This window comes from Pseudochaenichthys georgianus, chromosome 14 (assembly GCF_902827115.2).
Source record: "Pseudochaenichthys georgianus chromosome 14, fPseGeo1.2, whole genome shotgun sequence".
Classification (NCBI taxonomy): domain Eukaryota; kingdom Metazoa; phylum Chordata; class Actinopteri; order Perciformes; family Channichthyidae; genus Pseudochaenichthys; species Pseudochaenichthys georgianus.
The window spans coordinates 6,633,041-6,657,966 of record NC_047516.1 but is presented as its reverse complement, the minus strand read 5'-3'; the positions used below and the strand labels follow the sequence as shown (position 1 = coordinate 6,657,966).

At 42.6% G+C, this 24,926-nt stretch overlaps 1 protein-coding gene across 1 annotated transcript in view; it reads left to right on the top strand.

Annotated features, from left to right (window-relative positions):
* The first annotated feature begins 1,357 nt into the window (after nucleotides 1-1,357).
* sgcd (sarcoglycan, delta (dystrophin-associated glycoprotein)) overlaps nucleotides 1,358-24,926 on the top strand; it is a 189,209-nt gene continuing 165,640 nt past the window's right edge. The window contains exon 1 of the mRNA XM_071205552.1: nucleotides 1,358-1,405. The gene's annotated coding sequence lies outside the window, so the exon portion shown is untranslated. The remainder of the gene's footprint in view (nucleotides 1,406-24,926) is intronic.

Below are 24,926 nucleotides of genomic sequence, written 5' to 3'. Positions count from 1 at the left end.
GTGAGCGTCCTTAACAACGGTCAATAAGTCCTTGACAGCGGTCTGTCTGTTCGGTATTAACAACGTGTCACGTGTTCTGAATTGACCAATCAGAATCGAGTATTCAACTAAGCCATGTAATAATTCCTTATAGAGCCCGCCTCCTCCAACACACACGAACGCGCACATGACCAATGAGGGCACGAGATCAGTTTGTGCCCAGATGGAAGGCTGACAGGCAGGTAGGCCATCCAGTTACTTTAGCCGGGCTCATTACGCAGACGTGCTCGCCTCTGTTACTACCTCGTAGTAACACAATGGCGACCGGCGGCACACCTGCGGCTGTACCGCTTCAAATTAGGTTCAACTACAAAAACTTCGAACAAAACGCCGGCGGCACCAACAAGAGCGCACACTGCAAAGTCTGCAATATCAAAATCAAGGATGCTGGCGCAACAACGTCGAATTTCATCAGGCACTTGAAAACTCACCCGGAGAGGTCAGTCACATTAACGCATGGACGGTTAGCAAACATGTTTAGCTCAGCATCAGCTATGCAATGTTAATTTAGCTTGCTACTAGCTTTGTATTTGTGATACTGATTTCTGATTCTGAAGTGTTTTGCTTATAAGTTGTTTGCATTTAGCTAAAGTGTGATGTTTTTCCTCATATTGCATTGCAATAGCCTGTTTAAAGTGATCATCAACAACTAATCGGTACTGATACTGTATGCTAATAGATATAGGAGTGATAATAACACAGTAAATGCTTTGCATTTCTTAGATATAGCTGTGCAGTATTCTTAACAGACTGGATAGCAGCAGACAATAGAAGGCTTATTACAACCAGAAGAGACATGAGACTTTTATTTTTTTAGAGACTTGACTTGGACTCGTGACCAAAGACTTGAGACTTGATCAAGTCTCACCCCACAAAGACTTGAGCCTTGACTTGGACTCGTGACCAAAGACTTGAGACTTGACTTGGACTTGCAAAAAAAGACTTGTGAGCATCTCTGACTACATGCATTCATTCGTTTTCCACATTTGTAATATTCCCACACTGGCTGCAATATTTAACACAAAAACACAGAATTGAAACGACCTCTGGAGCTCAATAAAAACTGCGTTTGAGAAGGACTTTTGAGGAATTCTGCTGATCCGGTCCCTCGGTTCTTTCCGGTTTTGCTGTTTTTTTCTGTATGAAAGCGATGACTGTGGGAGATCTGTGCACTGATCCCACATCAGCACCTCTTAATTGGAAGTCATTTGGGAAATAATATGGGCCTTGTAGGAGATGATCAGCTTAGAGGAGGCCCATCCTTCACATGCTGCTGACCCTCTCTTTCTACCTCCTCATCTCAGGTGATTAGAGAAATCCCCCAGACCCTGTCAGAAACCCAGAATCAGCACACTTATACACTGAGGTGAGTGAACAGTGTGTGGGTGTGTGTGTGGGTGTATGTAGTTTGCTCTGTCTGTTCGTTCCTATACTCCATGTGTGCTTGAGAGCAACCGCACAAATCTACCCCCGTGGTAGAATAAGTAAAGTTTGTTACAAACAGACAATCTGCATTAAACTATAGTTTTTTTGTCAACGTAGGTGTTACCTTTTTTCATTATGTCTATTTGTAAAAAAGCAAAGCCGATCGACGTATTCGGTGTACCATTAAGTATTTTTGTAAACAGGACAGTGTATGTGGGATAAAGTTAAAATAAACTGAAGTGTGAAGAGTATTTTTTTATAGTTTTTGGTCAACAATGGAGCTCTCTGGTACAGAGTTTTATGATGTGTTAGGCTTTGCATACACAGATACTTTTTGGATTTGTTGGCAATAATATATATCCCTGGCTGTTTTTCCTTTAAGAGAAATTCAAGCTCATTGCATCCTAATAAAAGAGTGCCATGCCCCTTATTGGGTAAACCCAATCTAAACATTCCTAATTTTAGGAATTGCAATAATTGCCAGAAACAGAAACTTAACCGAACCAAACAATATAGGCAATAAGTGTTAGCCAATCTGAGGCAAGGCAAGGCAAGGCAAGGTAAGGCAAGGCAAGTTTATTTATATAGCACTTTTCAACACAAGGTAATTCAAAGTGCTTTACAAAAAATGAAAAACATTAAGAAAATGGCAGCAAAGGATGGGAAATGCATTTCCTGTAGTTGTGTTCAACCTGGTAGTTGATTGAAAGTGGTTAGCATCTATGAAATGACACATTTTGGAACTCAGAAACGTGCAGACATGAACCATCTTATCACTTGCTGTCACTACTTTATAATGGGGAAAAAGCATGCCAGAGCTACAGACTATAATCAGCCAACTAGTGTTGAAACACAGATTGACATACAGTATACCAGAATTGTTCTTAAAGTACAGAAGAAGAATTACAGAAAACTATCCACACTGGAAAAACTGAAACGTTGACTTTAATAAATGTATCATGTCAATACATTTCAGATAACGGTATTAGGTTAGTTGAAAGCAATAATATTAAGTTGAACCTAGCTAACCTAATACAGTTTTGTGAAATCTGTTGACATAATACGTTTAATTAAAGACAGCGTTTCAGTTTTTCAGTGCAGTAAAACACATGTTGTCAATGAAAAAACAAACAGTTAATACAGTTAAAGTAGAGTGTGACATAACAGATACTCAAAGTATATCAACATTACACTACAGTACAGCACCTACAGTATGCACTGAGTTACTTTCCACTACTGGTGTTTTAAGTGAAGCTCAGGTGCCTCACCAGAATTCAGACCTAAACAGCATCTGCTTCGGGGAGTAACGGTAGCCAGTCGTTTCTTTCTGCTGGCTCTGTTTTACTGGTGTGAATAAAAACAAAGGCACAGAGCAGTCAGCTGCATTCTGCCACATATTGTCATGTTGCCAGAGGAGCGGTAAGACTGATTTCACAGGTGTTTCCGAAGGAATGAAAGCACCAAATAAAATAAAAGCACAGAGAGAGGCTATGCCTGGAACAATAGCCAATGCTGTCGGGATCTGTCGACTCGTGCATGTTTGGCTTACCTTGCTGACAGTGGATTGAGAAATAAAAAGACCCACTTAGACAGGAAAGAGGTTTGATAGCATGTGTGTCAGTGGCAGTGTGCAAACTGGGCATTTGTAGCAGCATGTCAGTGTGGTAATTGGTTTGGTTGCTTATCTTCCGTCCTGCTGGTTAGATTATCTTCAGTATGAAGACCAAGATATGGGTCAGCTTTGGGTCACCCAGTTCCTCTGAGGATTAGAGTCCTGAGCATACTGTGAATGTAGAGTGCTCTTTTCTCTGTTCCGATATCATTCATAAGGACAAAGGCCCATAAATCTCACTAAACTGCATCATGTATCAGTTGGCCAGTAAGTGTGAATGAGAAGCTGGTATTTCTTGGTTTAATGATATTTCAGATACACATTGTACTATTTTCAATCATTGAAGATGCTTTTTTTTTTTCATCCCGTCACATTCGAACGTTAGCACAAATAAACCAGTTCTAGCAAAACTGGAGAGTATTGAAAGCTTTCTCAACGGTAAAAGAAAATGTTTCACTCTTCTCTGGGCTGACCTCCAAACAAATTTGATTGACAAATGGTTTAGCCAATAATCTGTCATGTTTTTTCAAGAGCCTGCTTTTTCAAAACAGTTGTGTTTTGTGAAACAAGATGGCTTGTTTCACAAAACATCTGCTGCGTCAGGTTTTGGCTTTCAACCGTTCCCCTACAGCAGGGGTGGGGAACCTTTTTCCTCTCAAGGGCCATTTCAATTTTTCCAACATCCTCCGAGGGCCGTACACATTATTGACCTCTGCTTAAAAATACTAAAATCACAGCCTATTCATTTCACCTTTCTTTCATGCTGTGCAAAGAAAAAGCAACCTCTTAATCCAGATATTTCACCATGACTCGCGCATGCATGCACGTGCACGGTGGCATGAACACCAAAACAGAAAGATGTGGACACAAGATGTGTGCAAATGTATTTAGTTTCCTATTCATGTGGACATGATTTAAGTGTGGGGGGGACCTAACCTCCTCTAGGGGGGTCAAACTAGCATGCTCCCCCGGGAAGATTATTTTTTAAATGTTGAAGTTGAAAGCATCAATCTGGTGCACTTTGAGAGCAACATTAGTAGATCTATGGATACATCTCTCAACACCCAGATGAAACAGAACTGTAAGCAGATTTTCTTTTTCTTTGTGGATATTTTACAAATCACTCTCCTTTCAAACTGTATTCTTGTTTATTAACAACTTTTTTTACTGTCATATAGTATGTTATACCTGTTTACTTTATTCTCTTGTTTTTTTATAACTATAATGATCATATAAAGATGTGCCTTTACCTCACTGGTTGGAGAAAAAGCTTCTTATATTCGTTAGCATAGCTAGCTAACCAGATGCTAATAACAACAAAGTTATTGACTGTCTGATCAGTGTGACAGATGAACAGATCGCCACTGGGCTTTCAACTAAAGATACAGCCACGCAGAAACTGCAGCATGTGTACGGCTCCTTATGGGTACTGCAATTGTTGGAAGTGCCGGAGCCGCGTTCTGGTGCTCTCCGTCAGAACTGCACCCCTGTCAGACCAGAGCCCTCTGTGTCAGACAAGACATATACCACGTGATGACACGTTAGGCTCGTGTTGTGTTCAAGGACCCTGACCGTGGCCAGGAAAAACAGGCGCTCGTTTGTTTAATTTTTTTGCGGTCTAGATTTCTTTAATGTTTTTCTTTTGTGCGTGTGTACATAAATTACCTCGAGGGCCGTACCAAATTGTCTCGCGGGCCGTATACGGCCCGGGGGCCGGAGGTTCCCCACCCCTGCCCTACAGTAAATGTTTCTTTTTACTTTAAAATGTAAGTTTGTCTTGGTAGCTAAATAATCTAAGTCATGAATGGGAATCCTTCGACAGTCCACTGAGGTTTTGTGATTTATGTATTCGTTGCATTATCTGTGTTTTTGTCTGTTGTTTTTAGCTTTAATTTTCCAGGAAGGTAAAGTGAACACACTCTTAAACACAGTTTTCTTTCAAGCAATAACCTGCTTCGTATTTAAACAGTGTCCACACATTCTAAAAGGGTTTGGAATGGATATACGACACATACATATTTGACTGCCTGGTGTTAGTATGTTAATGATTCTGAAGAAAAGTACAGTAAGTAATAATGGGAGAGCGGGGTCAAAAATAGAAATAGAGGTAACGATTCAAGACACAGGAAGAGGAAATAAACAGTTGAGAGGGAATCTGGCAAAGGAAAAGCGATGGAAAGGGGACAACAAATATTCCTTTAAAGACAACACAGCGGGTCAGTGTCACGACCGATGTATATCCCGTCTGCCTGAGGTCAGGATTACCGCACATTGCAACACGCATCGAGGCACAGATTGCAACACAAACCAGGAGCTGCCTCTCATTTCCGAATGGGTTGCAGGTTAATGTATTACACTTTATTGCCATACCAACAAGAGAAAAAATAGATTTCTGATGTTTTGTGACATTTCTTTATTTTCAAACTAAAAAAGAGTCCCAACAAAAATCACAATAAACCATCTTTGAAGTGTTTTTCAACAGTTTTTCGAAACATATAAGGTCCTGATATCAAATACTATTTTCTTAAATAAAACCTGTCCATGGACTTACCTTGTTTTGGCCAAATGCATTTCAGCATAATTGTTTAAACAGACCCAAAAGGCAGCGAAGGACATTCATACCTGGTAGGAAAGAGAACTAAAGATAGACCTGATACAAACTGTGAATGACCCAATTGGATAGATAAATTGGTTAGTGTGTGAAAAAAGAGGAGAGCTAAGCCATGGAGGAAAAGTGTTGTGATTATGTCCTTGTTAGTCACTTTATTTTTGGAGAATTGTTGTAAATGGATGTCCTCCCCTGGAAGTAAAAACAGGCTGTCAAAAGTTCTAAGTATTAGTTCATAGTGATGCTAGAGCACTATTAAACGTAAGCTTCATGGAATTCCAATTTTGCACGATGGATTCTGGTGGAAAAGCGCAACAAGAGATGAAAAGATGTGAGTTGGAAGGGAGATGCTGACAAGCGAAGAAATGCAGAAGAGTAGGAGAGATAAGTGAAGAAGTAGGCTAAAGGAGAGAGAGGGGGAGGATGGATGAATGGTTGCGGAGAGAAAAAAGAGATTAAAATGTGTGAAGGAGGAAAAGCAGAGGTGGGCAGGCGGAGGACGATAAAGTGGAGAGCGGCATATGACGTCCTGGATTATCTCCAAAGACTCCCAGCGCGATCCAGCTGAAGGCCACTCTGGAAAGCCTGTTAGCATTGGCAACAATAAAGGGAGGAAAGTAGTGAGCCTAGAAATGGGAGAGAGAAATATGGAGAAGAAGGAGATAATATATCAAAATATGTAAAGCGAAAGCAATCTGAAAAAAGAAAGGATAAACTAGAATACAGTTGAAAGGTTGATCCTGACAAAATGCAACTGAGGGGGAAAATAAACAAAGACATTACCTCCGAATTCTCAATGCTGCTCTGTGACAAACAGAACATTACATTACATTTACATTACATTGCATTTAGCTGACGCTTTTATCCAAAGCGACTTACAATAAGTGCGTTCGACCAACAAAATAAAAACTTGAAGAAAACAGAATCATATAAGTACATCAGGTTTCATAGAGCAAACACATTTCAAGTGCTACTCAACTGGCTTTAGATAAGCCAGCACTTTATTAGTATATAAGTGCTTTGTTAATAGTTCTATCGCTCGAAGTGGAGTCGAAAGAGATGAGTTTTCAGTCTGCGCCGGAAGGTGTGTAAGCTATCTGCTGTCCTGATGTCAATGGGGAGCTCATTCCACCATCTTGGAGCCAGGATAGCAAACCCACGTGTTTTTGCTGATGGGAACTTGGGTCTCCTTCGCAGCGAGGGTGCAGCGAGTCGTTTGGCTGATGCAGAGTGGAGTGCACGTGCTGGGGTGTACGGTTTAACCGTGTCCTGGATGTAGGAAGGGCCAGATCCATTCGCAGCATGGTACGCAAGTACCAGTGTCTTGAAGTGGATTCTAGCAGTTACCGGAAGCCAGTGGAGGGAGCGGAGGAGCGGCGTGGTGTGGGAGAATTTAGGAAGGTTGAAGACCAGACGAGCCGCTGCATTCTGGGTGAGCTGCAGAGGTCGGATGGCACATGCAGGGAGACCAGCCAGGAGGGAGTTGCAGTAGTCTAGGCGTGAGCTGACGAGAGCCTGGACCAGAACCTGCGTGGCTTTCTGGGTCAGCTGGGGACGCATCCTCCTGATGTTGAAAAGCGTGTATCTGCAGCAGCGGGTTGTAGCAGCGATGTTTGCAGTGAAGGACAGGTTGTTATCTAGGATCACACCCAGATTCCTTGCAGTCTGAGTCGGGGAAACAACAGAGGTGCCGATGTTGATTATTGGGTCAAGAGTGGGACAATCTTTTCCCGGAAGGAAAAGCAGTTCAGTCTTGTCAAGGTTGAGCTTGAGGTGATGAGCAGACATCCACTAAGAGATGTCTGCTAGACAAGCAGAGATGCCTGCGACGACCTGGGTCTCTGAGCGGGGAAAATATACATCATTTAAATCAATCAACACAAAGGTTCAGCTGGGAAAAGCTCAATTTTCAAGCATAATAATTTGTGCAGACCTCATTAAATAAGAAGTTCCCCTGATGCGTTTCATGTAAAATATTTACACGTAATAATAATTGCCAGAATCCCCAGTGTCTCGATACAGTTGTATAAAGCCCCATTTTCACAGTGTACAGTCTCAAATCAGGCAACTGTAACTTTAAATTTAAATTTGCACATTGAATAGAACTGTACAGAACGCTCTAGAGAAAAAAAAGGAGCCCATCAGAAAATACAAATCAAAACGGCTTTTACTTTGGATAAGCATATCAGGGGTGTCTTATCTAAATCAAAATATGGCAAGACATCTGTGCCGGAGTTTTGACTTCACAGCTTGCACATTCTCAGGGGATTTCAATCTAAAATGATCTCCCAGGTAATAATGATTCCTGTGGGACTTCAGGCACAGGTTGGGGACGTTCCAGTTTGGGCCTCCGTTACTTGCTTGTTACAATGTTTGTGTCCCTGAAAAGATTGTAACATTTACTCATATCCAAAATACATTGAATACTTAATAATAAATTATGAACATAAAGTCAACCAGCCGAGCTTACTGATGCACAAAACACCATGTACTGTGTATGTAACACACCAGGCTTTCAGCTATAAATCCATCTCGAGACATTTTAAGATTTCAAGCTACTTACATTTTCCAAATGATTTGACTCATGTTTCATTAAATATTCAAGGTGTTTTTTACAGTTCCTAAAATATCAGACACCAGGTGCTCATGGACACTGACCCTCCCTAAATCCACAGTCTGTTCAGAGAATGCCAGTGTCACTGTCCCATGGGGCTGAGAAGGTTAAAGTGATTTGGCAACTTTAACGATGCCTTTTTGCATATAAGAAATACCTATAACTCTGTGAATAAGAAGTTCTTGCTCTACCATCTTGTCATTCCAAACATCCTTCTCTCTCTTCGCCAAATCTGTTAAACAGAAATGATCTGCGTTCTGCTCATCTCTAGTCAGACTACAGACACAACAAAGTAGTAAAAGAGAAGCCTGTTGGAATTTTTAAACGTTCTCTGTCACTTCCCACGGAATAATGGTAGCAGGAAACATCCTCCCATGAGGCTTTATGATAATAGGCCCATATGTGCCGGCCACAGTGACGGTAATTAATTGCTACAGAAAACTTGTGAGGTCACTCTGCGCCATACAGTGACCTCCAGACACGGGTGCAATGACACAGCGGGGTTTTTACAGAGCGGAGAGCCGCGTCGAGGGACGACTGTGAGAGGGACGACTGTGAGATGGGGGCAGATTAGTTAGCAATTTGAGCTTCCCCATAAGGCAGCAGCTCATCGCCTACTTCCTTTTGTCACTAGGTTAGAGAGTTTAAATGCAATGGGAGGCCTGCGGGGTATTAACTGAACAGTACTGTAGACCAGGCTCTATCACCATATTCTCTGTGGTCCTGTTGCTATGTGGAAAACGCGAGGCAAACGACAGAAAGAAACTGAGAGAGACACAATTGAGCAGTCATGACTGTACAGTACGTGTGCTTAATTTATTTCCAAAGTTATGATACACCCATGTGGATATATTGTATATTTGATACAAATGTTGTGGTTTGGAGCTTTGTAGTTTTGGGTCTGCATCATTTTATATCATCAGGGTTTTTCATCTCATGAAACATGGAAGATGCCACTTGGCAGTCCACGCATTTCAGTACTGCTTTAAAAAAAGCAAGATGATCACGGAGTTTTGCAACTGTGGATCGTAGAAACACGAGCTGCGATACGCTCTGACACTACTACAGGCCATCAACATTACTTTACACATAATGCTGAACAGGACATTTTAATCCTTCCTTTTCTGTGAGATCTTTTCTTGAAAAAAACAAGAAGTGCTGCTGCCACTTAATTGGCAATCCAGTGCACTAAAATATGTCAGATTGTCTTAGTGGTTTATTCATTTCTATTAATTGTGAATCCATCTACTGAAAAACATCAGATAATGGTGGCATGTCTAGTTACTTATTGATAGAGTAATGCAAGAAAACATCAAAACCTTCTGCTAAAATAAAGTGATCAAATAATATAAATGAACATATGTTGTTCTTTTGGGAAACGTCTATTGATGATTTGTTTGAATCTATAGCCATGCAGCGTAAAGACATGATTTAATATGTATGTATAACCCAATATGCATTGGGTTTTTCTTGGCAACAGTGAGTGAATTTTATTGTTTTCCTTTCTTTTGTTTTCGGTGCTTGACAAAGACTCAAGGCTGTTGCATTGTCTACGTGACAGAATGCCAGATTTCTCAGCTGACGTAAAGGATACGTTGCTCAGTCTGTGCTTGGGCCAATAGAATAAAATAATCCACATTGAGCATTTGGCTGCTGCTCAGCTTTGATACACTTTAAAATGTGACTATGCACTGTCAACCGATCCAACCAGTCTTGCTAAACTAAATCATATGTTTTCAAAATGTGGTAATGAGATAGCAGTGAACAATATTTAAACTGTCCATTTATAGTCCACTAGCAATCTTAGTAGGCAATTCATGCTAGCTAGCGTTAGAATGTTTGCTATCTTTGTTTCAAGCTAGGATGTTACCAGTGTTCACATAAGGAACTAAATGCCAACCAAATTAGTGTCAAAGAGGACATATTTAGTCTGAAAAAAGCTTTGTTCCAATCCAGTTGAATCAATAAGATAAAAGAAAAAAAGGGTTATTAACAAATGTAGTTACCTTTTCAGTATGCGAAAAAGTACACGTCCCACCGTCCGGGACGTGTTATTTACAATATCGGACAAGTAGATCTTTCAATTGACTTGTCCGGCGGACAAGTGACGCTTTTCGGCCTGATTTATTGACAAATTATTGATACATTCAGTTTACAAAAGGCAGAACTCATTCGCAAATTGTACGTGCCCGCCATTGTTCGTTTAGAAATGTTAGTTTCGGTTCTGCTTGTCGATTCCTAAGGAAATGCATCTCGCCGCTTTCTGTACAGTTAGACGGGGGCGGGGCGGAGCGGGGTGGGAACAAATAACAATTGTCCGGTACCGGGATTAATAAGAGTTGTGAGGACAGGAGGCGAGGCCGAGCCCCGCGGACCGCAGCTCTCTCTCTCTATGCTCCGTATCAGCTGATCGCTGCGCGGTGCAGCTCAGCGTCTTTCTCTCTCTTTCTACACACACTCTTTCTGCCCGTTTAACAGCCTAATCTTTGTCAAACTTTCTTATGTTCTTTCTCTAACACATAATGAAGGTTATTAAGCGTTTTAACTCCTATGTTGTTAATATTGCCCGCCATTTCCTTTATGAAGTAGCCTCCCTGTCTGTGTCCTCGCCCTGTCCTCACATTCCCGGACCCCCAGACTCGGAGGAGCACAGGGATGTCAGTATTGTTTATGAAGCAGGGTATAGAAAGTACATTATTGAAATGAAAATACTATTTATTTACTTTTACAAACAGTGAGCAGCTGCAGCATGTGTATTGCAGGCAGGGCCGCCCCTGGCCAACTTGGGGCCCCAAGTGACATTGTGAGATGAGGCCCCCCCCCCCCCCCCCAACCGACAGGAGTTAACTTTTTTTTTTTCTTCGAAACAAAGTAGGCTAATATAATAATATAAATATAATTCCTGTTTATTATTATTATCAACACTTTTTTATGCAGTGAGGTAAATGGTTGTGCATGTATGTCGTTCAGTATGCGTTTACAGGTGAATACGTCTGCATTTCCTGCCAAATACTATTCTCAAAAAGATTAAAATATAATTAATGCAAATAAACAACTTCTATTAATAATAGCGGCCCTGATTGCAGGACATGTGTAAGCGTGCAAGCGTCTTTGAGTTGTAGAAAAGCGCTAGGCCTCTAGGCTATACATCTAATGTGTCATTATTATTATTATTATTATATGTCCTATGTGTTGGACGTGTGGTTGGACTCTGTCTCACAGGCAGGTTGCAGTGTAACATCAGAGGAGACTGGGCCAACTGTACATTCTCAAACTGCACCACTTAGAACTAACTAAACAATGCAGAGATTATTTTTATATAATTGTATTCAATAACCGAAAGAAATTAAACAGTATGAAGTGATTTGTAAATAGGAATACAGATTTTACTTAATGTTTTCATAAATATATTTTTCTCCCAGTTTGTCATGGGACTTATTTTTACCCTCTCAAAGAACCGGAATCGAGAAACAAAAATAACCGGAATCGAGAAACAAAAATAACCGGAATCGAAAAGCAGAACCGGAATCGTTAAAATCCAAACGATACCCAACCCTATGTGTGATGCATTAAAAGCTTACCGCTCACTTACGTTAGCGGTGTCGTAAAAACCGTGGGAAAATGTAAAATACGATGGCGAAGAAGAAGATTCCAGTGGCCCCACATTTTTGTCCATTCTGGACAAGTGAAAAATGTATTCGGACAAGTAAATTGCCAAACTCACTTGTCCATGGACAAGTACTCTGTAAAAACTTTTTCTCACACTGCTTTTAGTTTATCAACAGTTTTCTGTCAACGCATTTCTATGCAAAGCCACATGATATTTTCACCCTTCTGTGACTTTTTTATTGCCAAATATCCAGTTAATTAGTCAAAGGAACATTCATATTAGATAAGATATTTCCATCAGCAGTTGATTTATTACCCCGCCGGTTCCTGGTTTATTCATCCATTTGCCCAATGCTTTTACTCATACACACAGGACTGTGCTCCCCTATCAGTAATAACAACATCCTCCAGACTTGCCTTCGGCGGCAGCTGCAGACTGAGGGAAGAAAGAAGCAGCACTTGAATAATTCAAATCAAGGTCCCAGGCTATATATTTATATGATATTGGTAATGAGGCCGCTAGAGATAGTGCCTCAAGTTGCAGAGAGGAATAACATATTTATAAGCTCTGCAGCTTTTCTATACTGCACTGAACCTGTGCTCAGATGATGACTTCACTGACCGCACTATGCTCTCTTCCTTTCATCCCCCTGGACCTGCTGACTTGTAATATCTCCAGATTCTCAAGAGAAGCACCTCCTAGAGTTCATCTTACTGTGTGTTGGTCTGTGGGTATCTTTTTCAGTGGTGTAATACATATAGCAGCCAACGGTGGTTTATTAGATTATATGTGTGTGTTAGCACCAGTTGTTTAATCCTTTCTATCTATTGCAATTTGACATATTGAGCTCCTTCAGTCCCATGTGGCTCTGCAAAGGCACCAATAAACCCGGAGAACACAGTGGATTTAGAATTGGCGACCAATTTGGGGCATCTGTCAGGCTTTTTTTTATATAGTTATATCCCTATAAGGATTACAAAACCCAATTTTTAAATGGCCAAACCTGTCCACCTGCTTCAGCACACACACACACTTTATCAATCATGTGAACCTCCCATTTCCAAAGTATGTCCTCAAACATTTAGTTTTTCTCACTCCATCCATTATGTTATAATGTGAGAGTTGAAGGAGTCTAACAGAAATCACGGTCTCTTTTCTGTCTCCCACATTATTTCCATCTTCTGTCATTCCTTTTGTGATCTAGTAAAGCTCTTCCTGTTGCTCTGATCTCAAACTCATATGCAGAGTAAAACAACTGCTGCAAGCCTTCAAGTTTGGCCTTTACCTCATTCTCCTCTACAGGAAATAGCCACCAAGTTTGGGACAAAATGCCTGAATATAGGTATACAGTCACACACATTCTCTCTCTGACACACACTCCTCTATTGCTACGGTTGAGTAGTTGGACGTGACATGACTTCTCTCTGGGGTTCATCGTTTCGCCTGGCTGTCCATAAAAGACTTGTTTCATTTTCGCTGCGAATTTCATCCCTGATAATTTTCTGCTGACGGGCAGCGGCTCACTTATCAGATCCCAGCTCTCCCTAACCCAGCCCTCATCCATCAATCCCTGTTACATTATTTCAACTGTGGTTTTAATGTAAAATAACAGCCAACGTCTTGGCTCTGCTAAGGGAGAACTGAGTATAATCTCTGTTGAGTATTTAAGGAAATGTTCGCGATAGATTTAGCAGAGCAATGCTATCACAGTGATGATGTGCAGGATTAGCCAGGCCATGGCAGAGCAGAGAGGTTCAGAGCAGAGGTGGAGTTTTATATGCTCACAGTTCAAAAGGAAGTCCAGGTTTTTTTTACAACTGGACACAAGCTATCATAAATAAACTTAATCCGTTACACACACACTCCGACATAAGAACATGTTTTTCACAACATTCTGTATGTTGGTTAGTTCTCCTAACTAGTTCTAAAACCAAAATGTATCCTGAAGATTTAATTCTTCCCACACATGTTTAGAACAGTAATGGTACAGATTGATGTTGGGTGACATCAGTTGATACCCACTACTACTATTCTTATCTATCAATCATTGTTCTTGTTCTTCATCTTCTTATTACAGACACATGCATTTCCTAACATTCGGTCTATATGCTGTAAAATGTATTATCTCTTCGATTTACACACGGCATCTATTGCACGCCTGTCTGTCCTGGGAGAGGGATCCCTCCTCTGTTGCTCTCCCTGAGGTTTCTCCCATTTTTCCCTTTAAACTGTGGGTTTTCTCTGGAAGTTTTTCCTTGTACGATGTGAGGGTCTAAGGACAGAGGGTGTCGTATTCTCATACTGATATTCTGAATAATCTGTGCTGTTTTATTTGCTGTAAAGTGTCTCTACTGTAGGCTATTTTTATTATATGTACAGGACTTTGGCTCGACCAAAAATCGTTTATAAATGTGCTATATAAATAAAACTTGATTTGATTTGATTTGGCAAAAGTCAAAAACATGTTTAGTAAGATTTCCAATTAGATCCATACGTCTTAATGTGACCCTGTTAAAATTCACATGGATGGTTAAGTTCTGGGTCCACTGCTTTTCATGTTTAGTTTGCTATGCTGACACCATAGGTTAAAAAGCATTAGCTATTGCTCTGCGTATGACAAACAACTCTTTATAGCTTTTTATACTAGTGATATCACAAATATGAACAATGCATTTCTAACATCAATGTATGAATGGTCCTAATAGTGTATCCATCCAGCTCAACAAGTTAACAGTGTTGGGCGTAACGCCTTACAAAAGTAACAGAGTTACAGTAATGTATTACTTTTTGCTGTAATGTAACACATTACTAATTACATTTGGGTAATATACTACCCGTTACAATTCTCAGTAACGCAGTTACAACTCATTTTAACCCTAAATGAAATGGTGTTTTGTTTTTTAAGAATTCACTAACATCGCGAGACATTCCGACACCAGAGAAAAATGGTGCCGGTGTTGTGTCAAATGATGCACCCCTGTCGTGAAATGCACCCCCCCCCCAAAAAAAGATGCTTCTATTAATCCCACCCTCAAGCACTTTGGAGGGTAGCCTATAGTTGTAGGACCAGTACCATTAAATGGAGCAGGTTTCATGTATGTGACACGTTTATTGTCAGAGATAGCAAGGGGTGCATACCGTGGCAACCAGGCTATTCATAAAAAGCACCACCCAAAATAAAAAAAATTATATTAATCCCACCCTCAAGCACTTGATGTAAAAATAAACAATACATTCTAAAGCACAAGTAGGCCTACAAGCAAAAGTATACAGACAGGACATCACAATTAAATATCCAAATAAACAAAACAAAAGCTTCTCTAGGAGTGTTCAATTTTTATCCCTGCAATTTACATTACTCTCCAAACAAATACCCTTTGAACTTGTCAAATTGTGCCTTTGTCAACGGCTTGGTTAGGACATCAGCTACCATATCTGCAGTAGGACAATATGTAATAGATATCTTTCCCTCAGCATGTGTAGATCGTACAAAATGGTATTTCAAATCAAATCAAGTTTTATTTATATAGCACATTTATAAACGATTTTTGGTCGAGCCAAAGTGCTGTACATATAATAAAAATAGCCTACAGTAGAGACACTTTACAGCAAATACAACAGCACAGATTGTTCAGAATATCAGTATGAGAAAAACGACACCCTCTGTCATTAGACCCTCACATCGTACAAGGAAAAACTTCCAGAGAAAACCCACAGTTTAAGGGGAAAAAATGGGAGAAAGCTCAGGGAGAGCAACAGAGGAGGGATCCCTCTCCCAGGACGGACAGATGTACAATAGATGCCGTGTGTAAATCGAAGAGATAATACATTTTACAGCATATAGACCGAATGTTAGGAAATGCATGTGTCTGTAATAAGAAGATGAATCCACGAGGATGTCAGCTACAATCCTGAGGAAGCCATCAGGGAAGCAGCATGACGAGACCCAAGGCAGGACCGCAGAGACAGGTTCAGCCACGACCCGAAGTCCACGACTTAATCCAGAACTCAGGATAGAGGATCCAAGACACAGGACTACAGCAAGAGGATCAGCCTCGACTCCGGATCCCGGCGTAGATATAGATACAAAACAAGAAAAAAGATTTGGCTGGGTTAATTGGAACAAGAGAATACACAGACACAGACAGAGAGGGAAAAGGTCATTGGATAAAAGTTATTCTTGATAACCCTCTGGAAAGATCTCATGAACTTCCCCACTCAATCTATCAAGACCCGAGCAGTTCTATTAGAAGTCCAAGGTAAAGGCACAGGCCGGCGCATACCGCTCATGGAATCCCTCACCATATGAACTCTGACCCCTCAAGTGTACAAGTGAAGAGACACCATGTGTCAGCTCCTTTTTAGAATAGTATTTCTTCTCTTCTCAGAGAAACAAGGGTATGAAAAGAATAGCCAGAAACAGAGGAAGAGAGGCACAACGTAACTACGTAAATGCACTCTCCTAAATATTAAACGAGTAAGAGGTGAAGAAACACAATGCCAGAAATTGAGAAGAAAAGGCACCGTCATGCTTCCCCTTAGAATAGGGTGGAAATTATGAAGACCCAAATTATAAAGAGGGGACATGGGATACTAGTGAAGAGGGACAACAGTGAAAAAGCCCAACGTATCCAACGTACTAGCACTCTCCAAAGAGACAGAAAATCAAAGTATACGCCGAGAGGCACAACGTGACTACGTAAATGCACTCTCCCGTGTAATTTAGTTCAAGGGAAAGAGGGTGAAAAACTAAACTAATCAAAAGAAGGAAGTAGAGAGGCCTAAATGCCCTCTCCTAGATTCAGTTAAAGGAAAGAACTGGGGAACAAACAAGTACAGGAGGAAAGGCCCAATGAGTCAACGTCAACACACTCTCCTAGAATAGTTCAAGGTAAACGGGGTAGGAAGACTATAGTAAGAAACAGAGCTGAAAAGGCGTCCAAGAACGCTTTCCCTCTAGTCCAGGGTGAAAATGTAGGATAAGAAAACAGAGATAGAGAGCACAACAACCTCGTCAGATGCACTCCCCGCCTGAATAAGCGACTCTGTGCCCCATCCCCCTCTACCGGACCTTAGATCCGCAGAGGGAGAGGGGAGGGACCAAGCCCAAGGGGGGGTTTAAGGTTTTAAAAGAAAACCCAGCCGAGATCCAAAAATGGATGAAGAAGTAATTACAAAACGGTTTATAAAACCAAGAGGTTATTCCTCATATTTCTAAAATGTTCTAATCTAATTCAGGGTTATACCAACTCAGCTCCAAGCAACCTGACGTAGCAACCAGTCAGTCCAGTCAGAACCTTCTCTAAGGTCTCCCCGCCCCCAACCTACTAATCATAAGAAAATGTGATGTCTCCATGCTTGCTTCTCTGTCTGGATACAGGGTTTTTTGATAGAGCTATTGCTCCCTGGTTGTCCTCATATATCTTCACTGGTACATGTGGGCTATTACGGTCTATCCCTTTTAATAACTGTACAAGGTACATGCTCTCTTGAGTAGTAGTCGCTAATGCCATGTACTCGGCCTCACAGGTCGATAGCGCCACTGTTGGCTGCTTCCTGCTTTTCCAGGATATAACTGGACCATTTTCAGTTACGGAGCGTCCACACTACAGCTTCAAAAATAGCTTGGAGCTGGGCGTGTCTGGAGCTTGGGGATTTTATTCAAGCAACACGGCCAACAACCAATCACATGAATCTCCCGCCCCCGACATACAAAGCAAAAACCCCCGGGGATTTTATGCGAGCAATATATATATAAACTCCCCAAACAGGCGAAAACCTACCAGTTTCCCCCACTGTCTCTGCCACCTACCTCCATGCCTGGTTCCTCCGGTTTGTATCCCGGTAGGTGAAGAGGGTCTGGTCATACAAAACCGGGTGATTTGCTACGGCGATAGTTAGTTTCTCCTCCGACTTTTTTTGAAATATAGAAATGAACGGCGGGATATCTCTCCCAGCTTAGACGCGGTTTGATTGGCTACGGCTTCAGCTGTCAGATTTTGGGAAACGGGATTTGATTGGCTGGCGCTGGCTACTCCGGCGTCTCAGGCGACAGAAGTTGAACATTGTTCAACTTCTGTCGCCTGAGGCGGACCGCTCTGCTACCCACAATTCAGTTCGGCGAAAAAGTTCGGCGAAAAAGCGCGGCTACGTGACGTCACCCCATTGAAAGTGAATGGGCAGATTTGAGCTTTCGACGCTGTCGACGCTGTAGTGTAGACGGGCCGTTAAGCTGAAACAATATCCAGTTGTGCTTCTCCTATCATTTTGATCGGCTGCCCAATCAGCATCACTGTATCCCTCAAGCTTTAGGCTTTCCTCACTTTTCTTGTAGGCAAGGCAAGTTTATTTATATAGCACTTTTCAACACAAGGCAATTCAAAGTGCTTTACAAAAAATGAAAGACATTAAGAAAATGGCATTTAAAATCAGTCATTAAAAAGAAAAGCTAATAAAAGAAACATTAAAAGAAAAAATACATGGATAAAAGTTACAGTGCAGTCTAAGATATGAATAGTTCAATTAAAAGCAGCGACAAAAAGAAAAGTCTTCAGCCTGGATTTAAAAGTAGTCAGAGTTGTAGCGGACCTGCAGGTTTCTGGGAGTTTGTTCCAGATATTTGGAGCATAATAACTGAACGCTGCTGTAATGTAATGTAGCTCTTGGTCTAGTGTACCCTTTAGATACCTCAACAGTTGTTTTGCTGCAGCCCAATGTTGTTGTTTTGGTTCTGCTAAGTGTTGTGATAGTTTACTCACAATCCAGCTCAGATCAGGTCTAGTACATGTCATAATGTATATCAAGCTATACTATCTCTCTGTATCCTGTTGAATCGATAACTTCACCCTCAGTGTCAAAATGTAACTTATGCTCGCATGGAGTTGACCTTGGTTTGCACTCTGACATGCCAAACCTCTCTAGCATCTTTGCTACAGTATGTGTCTCTTTTGGCTCATTTTGATCTCCCCTCACTCTGTGTAAAGTCGATACCTAGGAAGTGTTTAACTTCACCCAAATCTTTCTTTTTAAACTTCCTCTTCAACATCTCTTTGACATCACTGAGTGAGCCGTTGTTATTGGCCGCTATAAGTAAGTCATCTACCCATATCAACAGAATAACTCTTTATTTCTCAGACTCTTGTCTGTAGACACAATGATCAGCATCATTTTGCACAAACCCATTCTCTGTAAGATGATCATGCAGTAACTTGTTCCAGTTTCGCCCGGATTGCTTTAAACCATACACTGACTTGTTAAGTTTGCAAACTAAGTGTTCCCCTGTTTTGGATTCTGCCTCAAAACCTTCGGGCTGTTCCATATATAACTCGCAGTCTATTGGTGCATGGAGATAAGCTGTCTTCACATCCATTTGGTGTAGGATAAGATCCTCCTGTATAGCCACCTGCATCAATGTACGTACAGAAGTCATATTTGCTGTCGGTGAAAAAGTTTCCTTGTAATCAATTCCCTCTACTTGACTATAGCCTTTAGCTACATATCTGGCTTTAAAAATCTCAGATCCATCTGGGCTTTCCTTTACTGCATATACTCAACGACCTCCCACTCCTTGCTTGCCCTTTGGCAGTGTGGTCAGACTGAAGGTCTCATTCTCTATTAAAGAGTTTATCTCCTCTTTCATTGCATCAGCCCACATTTTTGATTTCTTAGAGCCTACATGTATGTTTTGGGTACGTCACAAGCAACCCTGTAGAAACAATCTACATTTACACCTTCATCATTACAATCAGCCTTACACTGATACTCCATTAAATATTCTGGAGCGTTTCTTTGTCTAGTGGGATAGCGTCGTGCACTCTCTCCCTGTTCTCTTTGAGTACCATCTGTCTGGATCTGACTAGCCTCAGTATTCTCCTCACTATAGGACTGTACACCCACATTAGGCTCTCTCTGATTCTGGTTCACCATTTGTTTCCCTGCTGGTGTTGTGGGAATAGTTTCTCCATAAGTGTCAAAATCCATATTATGATGTGTCTGAGTCTGACTATCTGCACTACTCTTTGTGATACATTTTACCAGCCTATGTTTCAGGACTTTCCCTGTCTCAGGATAAAATACTTGGAATGCTGGGCTATATTTTGTCGTATCCTACAAAAATACCCTTTGCACATCTAGAATCTAGCTTCTTCTTATCCTGTTTATACCCATAGCATTCGGAGCCAAATATTTTCATGTTGGACAAGTTGGGTGTTTTGCCAGTAAAAACACGGTATGGTGTGCTCTAGACGCTTACAGTAACACCTGTTACGTATCTGTGCTGCTGTCTGTACAGCATATGTCCATAACTGCTTTGGGAGTTTACTCTCCAATAGCATGCATCGTGACATCTCAAATAAGGTCCTCCAACCTCTCTCAGCAGTACCGTTCTGGTGAGGTGAGTATGGGGCACTTGTCTCGTGCCTTATCCCTTTCGTCCTAAGTAAAGTTTGAAACTCATGCCCAGTGAATTCAGTACCGTTGTCAGATCTTATGCACTTAATGTGTCCATATGGAGCAGTATCCGCTATGAATTTTTCAGTAGCTTTTGCTGTATCACTCTTTGCTTTGATAAAGTAGGGACAAATCATCCCACTATAATCATCAGTAAATGCTATTGCATATCTGTACCCGTCTTTATCTGCTGGTTCTATTGGACCGCATAGGTCTGTATGTACTAGCTCTAGTACTGTCTTAGCTTTTGCATCTGCCTGCCTGTTTCTGCATTGAGTAAATTTTCCCTGGGTACATGTTTCACAGTTATGGTTAGACATGTCATGTTTCCCTTTGATCGACATACCTTTAACCACTTTCTCAAGTTTAGACACATCCTCAAAATTACAATGACCAAGTATTCTATGCCATGTCTGGATGTCATGACAACCATTACAAACATCATCAGTATTTTCATCCTCTACTGTGCTAAGGTAATATAGCCTAGACCCACACCGTCCTTTTCTCCGGATTAAGGACAAGGTGGTAACATCTTTTTCTCCCATCCTACCTGTCGAGAGTGGGCCCTCTCCACGCCACGAGGCGAACAAGATGGACGCCCCTCTCCCTCACACCAGAGGAGTCAGGGACTCGGTGGCTCGACTCTGCGGCTGCGGGTTGAAGATCTCGGGCACAGACACACACCAGGTCTGTTCGTCTTGCCTCGGGCTGGAACACGCCCGAGGCGCTATCGACAACCCCGGCTCGTGCGGACATTATGTCCGCTTCACCGTAAAGAGCCTCCGCCGACGGTTAGCACGACAAGCTAGGACCCCCCCATGTCCACTGACCTGCCGGCCGGCAGTCAAGACACGGGGGCGTCCGCCACAGAGAGTGAACCCCTCTCCGTGTCGGCCTGGGGCTCATTATCTGCGATGGCTACAGAACAGGAATCCCGCGCCCTGGCAGGCCGGGACCCGGTGACGGCAAGACACGCGGGAACGGGTCCCCGCGATTTACCAAGCTGGGGCTCCCGGTTAGACCTCACCATGGTCTCACCCGCGGAGAATGTCCTCGAGCTGGACTACGAGGAGGACGAAGAATAGGACGCCTTGGCGTTCCTCCTGTCCGCGTCGGATGTAGAGGAAGAGGACACCTTCATGTCATCGGCTCAGGCTGCAAAGCCTGGAGCGAGGGCTGCTCTCCCGGGCAATAGCACACCAGCTTCGCCCGGTCTGAGCATGGACCTGCAAGCCGTGTGTAAACGCGCTGCGGCCAGACTCAACGTCCCGTGGCCTGAAATGGCCAAGGAGACCTCCAGGTTCCGCTACGAGGGAAAACATCTTCCCCGAGCAGCGGGGAAAAAGAGGCCACTCCTTCCAGTCTTCCCGGAGATGTTGGATGAGGTGTTGGTCTCGTGGAGAGACCGGCCCTTCAGCAACAAGGTCCCAATCCAAGGTGCCTCCTCCCTAGACTGTGACGTAGGGCTGTGCAATTAATCGTATTTTAATCGCGATTACGATTATGGTTTGCGACGATTATGAAAACAGCATAATTGACAAAATACGATTATTTTGCTGGGTGCGCTTTCGCCCCTCCCTAAAAGCCCACTCGGCCAGCCACATGAGTGACATGTGTTGTGAGTGTTCAGCTCGAGCGAAGATGTCAGAATAAGAGCATCAATTAGTTAAAAAGAAGGGTCGCGGGGAGATTCCCAGTCGATCGCGAGATGTGTCTAAAAATAGAACAACAATATTCTGTTTTATCGTTAATGTCCCGTAACATAATCTTCCTGTGCCAGAATAATGCACTTGAACGCATCAAAGCTTTGTGATTGGCCAGCCTCACCCCATGTGTCGGGGCGTGGCTGGTGGGCAGTGGGCACTATTTTGCTGACGTTCTCCGTGTCAACAGGAGTCACAGTCCGCACACACACAAGACCGCAATTATGGCAGAAGCAAAAAAGCTCAAAATATATAATTTTCACTCCGAGTGGGAGGATGATTATTTTTTATCTATTCCAGTTTATCTGTCTCATCTGCAATGCGAGCGTGGCTTTATCGAAGAAGGGTAATTTAGGAGCGGCATTTCAAAACAGTGCACAAACACTACGAGACGGAATTCCCTCCTAATTCTGCCCTACGCTCCCAAAAGGGGAGGGGCCTGAAAGGACAGCTAAATGCACAGCAGTCCATTTTCACCAGGCCCAACAACAAGAGCAAGCTGGTAGAGCACCAGAGCATCTTATCGTGTCAGTCATGTTCTTGCGAAACACATGAAGTCTTTCAAAGACGGCGAAGTTGTGAAAGAAGCATTCCTGGAGGCTGCTGACGCGCTTTTGGGGGACAGTAAAAATAACAGTAGCATTTCAACAGGTTTTTGATATAATAAAAACTCAAGTTAGATACCGTTATTAATCAGCTGTAAGTTTTAGTTTGTTTGAACTTATTCATTATAATTATTGTACAAAATGGTATAAGAATGCAAACATTAAGATCTGTTCTGTTTAAATTGATTATAGTCTATTATCAATTCAGGTTAAGAAACTAGTGTTGCTTGCATCCTATTTTAAAGGCATTTCTTTTTATACTCTAATAAAATGCAACACAAAATGGGTTTGATTCTATTAATTTTGTCTTTTTTATTGCACTGTTGCAGCAGATTCCTGTGTAGCTTCAGATCTGAGTTGTCTTATTAGTAAGCCTAATTTATACTTTTGTTGCAACACTATTTTTATATAATGGCAAAGAAAGGGTTCAGAGTATTTTCTTTTTTTCCTGTGTCATATGTGGCAGCACTGCCACACGTTCCTCTTCAGAGAGGGTCTTCAGTACAGATGGCAATATTGTCACCTGCCTGCGCTCATCTCTGAAACCAGACCATGTAAACAGGCTGGTGTTTCTTGCAAAAAATCTTTAAGAGATGACATGAGCAGCCCTACCAGCATGGTGTGACCATGGTGGCCAAAACATTTTTATTTGGTCTTAAATTGTAGTTCAACATTTATTTCCTGTTACTTCTGGACCATGACGGTTGGCCAGCCTTCAACGTTTAGTGGAATATGTTGAATATGTTTTCAGGAGTTTTCAGTAGGTTGTGACAGTGCACTGCAACATATTTGATTTAATTTATTTTAGTCTAATTTATTTTTATTTATCATATTAATATATGTTTAGTATGGTTTTGGAAGTGCGCTACAACATATTTATTGATCTTGTTTATTGGTAAAATATTATTTGTTTTAAAGTTCAATAAATGGTCAATGAATAATCGTCAAAATAATCGTGATATCAATTATTGACCCAAATAATCGTGATTATGATTTTTGCCATAATCGCACAGCCCTACTGTGACGGAATGGAGAAGCTCGGCCTGCTCCGCATGCCGCCCATGGAACTGCTGGTAGCGGCCCACCTTCTACCGAGCAGGAACCCCACGCTGCCAGCAAAGTCGGACCGTTTTCAGTCGACAATGACTGAAAAGTCCTACAAAGCTGCAGCGTTGTCCGCCAGGGCCCTGAATGTGCCCTCGCTGCTAACCGCTTACCAAGCGGAGCTCTGCGAGGACCTGTCGGGTAACCCGGGGGCAGCCACTCTGGACGAGATGGCAGCGGTCACGGACATTTGTCTCCGTGTCCAACGCTGCGCCGTCCAGGCCACGGGCAAGGTAATGGGGATCATGGTGGTGCAGGAAAGAGCGAGATGGCTCAACCTCACCAACCTCCCAGACCGGGAAAAGGAGGATGTGCTGGATATGCCCATCGTTCCCGAGGGAATTTTCGGCTCCGCTCTCGCCTCCATGCAAAGGAGGTGTGAGACGAAGAAGAACGAGGACGAGGCACTCCACCTCTGCCTCCCTCGAAGGGTCCAGCCGCTGCCTTCGCAGCAGCAGTCCTTCGCCCAAGCTGCCTCGAACTCTGCTCGGTTTAAAGCACCGCAGACGCAGAGGTCGCAACCCGCCCCGAGTCCCCAGCCCAGGCTGGAGACAAGGGCAAGCTGGCCTAGAAAATCTCCGGTTCCGGCTGCAGCTCAGGCTCAGCCAACCCCGAATTTCGGCCAGCAGTCGAGGAAGAAGAAGCGAGCGGCGTGACAGCCCCTCCTTCTCCCCTATGTGACAGAGCTGGAAGTTCATTCCCCAGCTCTGAATGTGTTCCCGCCGCCTCGAGAGATGCCTCAACACCATCCTCAAGTCCGCACAAACACATGTCACACATTGGTTGATTATTTTGAGGCATTTCTTCCGCCGCTGGATTCCTCCGGGGAACAGCAGCAGGATCGGTTGTGTCCAGTCCGTGCTTTACGCACTTATATGGACAGATCAAAGGAGCTTCGTCTTAATGACCAACTCTTTGTGTCCTGGGCTAACCCTCACAAGGGCAAGCCTGTTACTAAGCAACGGCTCTCCCACTGGATTGTGGAGGCAATTGCTTTGGCCTATACGAGTCAGAGTTTGCAAGCACCTTCGGGTCTGCGGGCTCACTCGACTCGGGGGCCTGGCTACATCCTGGGCTTTGTTCAAGGGTGTTTCCAAGACATCTGTGCAGCGGCGAGCTGGTCCTCGCCGCTCACTTTTGTCCGCTTTTACAGGCTAG